The sequence below is a fragment of the Halichoerus grypus genome, chromosome 4, assembly GCF_964656455.1.
Source record: "Halichoerus grypus chromosome 4, mHalGry1.hap1.1, whole genome shotgun sequence".
Taxonomy (NCBI): domain Eukaryota; kingdom Metazoa; phylum Chordata; class Mammalia; order Carnivora; family Phocidae; genus Halichoerus; species Halichoerus grypus.
Window position 1 is genome coordinate 138,490,902 of NC_135715.1, and position 4,964 is coordinate 138,495,865.

Here is a 4,964-nt window from a genome sequence, read left to right on the forward strand (position 1 = left end):
TTTCAAGTAAAAAACCTTCACACTGGGTAAGATGTTGGACAAATGATGGCCATATGCATGTTTGTCTGGGTGCAGATGGCTCTGCGTTCTCAGAGAGGAGAAGGCTGAGCTCGGCTCTTTTTGCAGACAGTTTAATATTGGTGACACAGTTTATGTCCTCTGCAAAAACAATAATGGAGGAGAAGGTGACATAAATTATTTGCAAATCGTTTGACATATGCAGGGCATTGTCCTTGCAATAATCACCATCAGTCTGTCAGTTTAAGATATGAACCGTGCCACTGCCATTTTATATCACTGTGTTAAGCTTTCACATGCTGTAATTTTACAGATTTGTTCTTTGGAGAGCCACTGCAACACAAATCAAATGGGATTATGTTTAGTCATGTACTGTATCATGCACATTGCTTAGATAAAAATAAAAACGCGCCTTCTGTGGGATGGGGATCTTGAGGCAGTCTTCCATCCCGTATCTCTGTGAGGTGGTGGTTAAATAAATGTTTCCATCTGCACTATTATTCAACTTCTGTTCATTTGTCAAGTTGGTGAGGTTCTTTTTTGAGAATATTGACTTGCGTCTCTCGCTATAAAGATATCTAGATTGTGTACAGGATGAAAATGGCCCATCGGGAGGATTTTTGTTATGTTTTCTAGTACATTTAAGAAATTAATATGCAAATGTTCAATGACACCTCATGGTGACCTTTCATTTTACATGTGGTAGTACTGGATGTCTCTCTCAACCCAAGAAAATGACTATAAATGGTGCTTCAAAAGTAGACCTGTGGTCCCGGTTGCTGTAGTATGAACTTAATGCCACATGACACATTGTGCTTACTGAGTTCCTGATGCCAACTGATGTTGAAGACTGTGTCTTGCAGTTGAACCATGCAGAGCAAATGTAGGCCCTCCTGAATCATTGTTCTATTGCCTATATTTGGACCAAGTGATAAATGAAACAGTTTCTCAGGTTCCCAGAGTTTCCAAGAAAACTACCAATTCCAAAACAGGGCTTTCATAAGTTGCACAAAGATTTCTAAAGGGAAATAGGATTTGTTTTCTTTTGGAAAAGTTAGCTCTATTTAGTCACATCACATCAACCGAACTGCATCTACCTTCCCTCTCTCACTACACAGCCCTTGAAACAAAGATTTATTGCATTTCCCTCTTTGAGGTAACATTTTTTCTCACTGAAGGCAGCCATTATCACTATACCATTTTATATCTGTACTGATAAGTGCAGTGAGGCAAGCATTTATAAATAAATTGCTTTAATCTATCTTAAATGATGCACTTAAACAGTGCGTCAGGGAATTTAACATTAGGTTCAGATGATTTCACAAAGTCTTCATAGTAGCATTAAATTGGAATATTCTTTACTTAGTATTCAGGAAAGATTTAAATAAATAAAAATGTAAACTCGATGAAGAAGCTGATAAAATAAAATATTGCATTTATAGGACCAAAGTGAAAAGATGGCAATTTTTGCTGTCTTCCAACAAACTTAACTAGTCCATTTATTTTGGAAGTCGTTGCTGTATGCTGATATGACCTCCATCTAACCTTCCTTTGTACCCATGCAATTGGATGTCCCATTAAGCACCTCAGATTCTACAGTCCTTTCTTAATTTTTTTTTTTTTAAAGATTTTATTTATTTGAGAGAGAGAGAGAGCACAAGCAGGGAGAGGAGCAGGAGAAGCAGACTCCCCACTGAGCAGGGAGCCTAACATGGGGCTCAATTCCAGGACCCTGAGATCATGACCTGAGCCGAAGGCAGACACTTAACCAACTGAGCCACCCAGGTGCCCCTCTAACAATCCTTTTCTGAACTGCTCTTCCTCCAGCATTCCCACCATCTCAGTTAATGCCACCATCTATTCAGTTGCTCCTTAGTCTATGTTCTCTTACAACTTTCATGCTCATTTCTGCCATAAAACATTTGTATATATCATAGTTAATTATTTAAATTATTTATCTCTCCAATTAGACTGCCAGGTCTTCGAAGCCATGTGCGGCACACAGCTGTTCAGTCAAGAATTGTTGAATTGAATTGAATCATCTTTGGCTCCTCTTTCTCCCTCATCTCAGTATCAAGTACTGTCAATTGTTCCTATGAACTGTCTCTAGAATTATAGCACCATCTTCATTCCATTGCTTTGTTCCTGGTTTCTGATCCTCATTGTCCTTCTATTACTTTGTGCTAGCTATTCCGTCCAGACTGAAGTCCCCCATTTCTGCCCCTGCTCTAGGTGGACACATGTTTCCTGGTGGTCCATATGCTGCTTTCGTCTTGCTGTTCCAGGGACTCATGGCCTCATTATAGGATTGATTATTTATGTTACCAATCAGGACTTATCAAATATTAGCTTACTGTCAACTTTTTGCGTAGATTGAGTTTTAGAATATAATTCTTTATATTGAGTTGCAGCTTTCACCAAGTCTGATCTCTCTTCTTTGTGACATCTATTTTTAGCTTATATGCCCGGATTAGATTTCTCCTTTCCTTTCAACTGTTTACTGGTGCTTAAAAAAACTTTTTTATTTTGACAAATTTTAAACATACAAAAATCTAGAGAGAATAACATAATGAACTCCCTGTACCCACTGTCCAGCTTCAACAGTAATGAACTCATGGGCAATCTTCTTTTGTCTATACATCTATTCCCATTTTTTCTGTGCATCATTGGGTGGAGTCAGATCCTAGATGATCTGTCACCTTTAAATATACTACATATTTCTAAATGACAAAGACTCCCTTGAAACCTTATTAAACACCGTTATCACACTTAGCAAAATTGACAATAACACCTTACTGTCATCTAATATGTAGTCAATGTTCATATTCCTTGGTTGTCTCATAAAATGTATTTTAAAAATTATGTTTGTTCAAATTAATATCTAAATGAGGTGTACACATTGCTGTCAGGTTGATGAGTGACTTAATCTTGTGTAATCTATAGAGAACACCCCCAACTCTTTATTTTTTCTTGGCATTTAGTTGTTGAAAAAACTAGGTATATATCCTACAGCTTTTTCTGCAGCCCGGATTTGCTGATGGCATTTTCTTTCCCTTTATTTACCAGTTTTCAAATTAATGAATTGGTTTCCTAACAATCTTTAGTGACTAATGAGTGTGCTTTTTTTTTAGTACCATTATGGACAAAAGGATTTTTAAAATTTGCTTGTTCACTCCATGTATTTATATTCTTTACTGATGCTCAAATGGTCTCGTCCTCATCCAGTGGGAGGTTCTCGAGTTTGGCTCTGAATCCTTTTGACTCGGGTAGTATTTGTTGGCTTCCAATTTTTATTTGGGTTTTATTATGATCCATTTATACATGTCCTTTCCCAGGCCTGGGATGAGCTGTCTGTCTTAAGAACTCTGGCTTTTTCTTGATGGGAAACGGTATTTAGAGAACACAATTGAGATACTCATTGCAACTGGGTTGATCATTATTTTAGGCATTTTCAGTGACTAGAAGTAGGAAACATAATATAAGTATATTCATATACATAATTGAAACAGGAGGCATATTCAGAGAAGTCTAACTTGCATTTCTGTCCTGAATATATCACGGTCCTTAGGTATTTAGGTGTTTTCCTATTGTTCTGCTTTCTATTGCAGAAAACACAGTACTTTAATGAAAAATTGTGTATATATTTTTTTCCATATTTTTGCTAATACACCTTTGGAACTGATTCCTAGAAGTGAGATATATGAGTTAAAAGTAAATGCCTATGTCATTTGGTCACTACTGGCAAATTCCCTATGGATGATCTAATTTTGCATTGTCACTAGTAATATATGAGAGTTTCTATTCCCTCCACATCAACATAGTATGTTTTCTAACTCTTTGATTTTACCAATCTGATAGGTGAGAAATAATATCTCAATCTAGCTTTTAAATCAACTTTATTGAGGTATAATTTACACCTAGTAAGTGTAAATTTTAGGTATACAGTATTCAGATTTAGAAAAAAATATATATCCATGTGACTCCCACCAAAATTAATATATAGAACATTTCCATCATCCCTCAAAGTTCTTCTGTAGTCAGTCCTCACTCCCTACCCCACTCCTGGTCCCAGGCAACCACTAATTTGCTTTGTATCTCTATAGATTAATTTTTCCTATTCCAGAAGTTCATATAAATGGAATTATATGTATGTACTTTTGTGTTTGACTTTTTTTCAATTAATATGAATTGAGATTCTATGTAAGATTCATTCATGTTGTTGCATGGATCAGCTCATTTTTTGAAATGCATTTTATAAGTTGTAGGGATATACTACACTTTGTTTATCCACTCACCTCTGGATAGATATTTGTGTTATTTTAGGTGTTTGGCTATTTTGAGAAATGCTGTTATGAATACTCATGATCACGTCTAAGTTTTTATGTGGACATATGTTTTCATTTGGCTAAACACCTAGGAGTAGAATTGCTCAGTGTATGCTAAGTGTATATTTAACCTTATGAGTAACTACAAAATGTTTTCCAAAGTGGTTGTACTATATGGTAGTCCTACCAGCAGTATTTGAGAATTTCAATTGCACCTCACCTTTGCTATCACTTGGTGTTGGCACTTATTTAAGTTTTAGCCATTTTAGTGCATGAGTAGTGGTATCTCATTGTCATTTTATTTTGCATTGCCCTGATGACAGTGATGCTGGGCATCTTTTGTAGACCTACTGGCCAGTTAATATGTCTTTGGTTGTGAAGTGTCTGTTTAAATCTTTTGCCCAATATTAATTGGGGTCTAAGAGTTTATTTAAAAAAAATCCTGGCTATAAGTCTTTTGTCAATATTGCTAATATATTTTCCCAGGCTGTGGCTTGCGTTTTCAATTTTATAAAGAGTATTGTTGGAAGAGCAAAAGTTGTAAGTTTTGATGAAGTACAATTTATTACTATTTTCTTTCTAGGTTTGTGCTTTCTGTGTCCCATTTAAAACGTCTTTTCT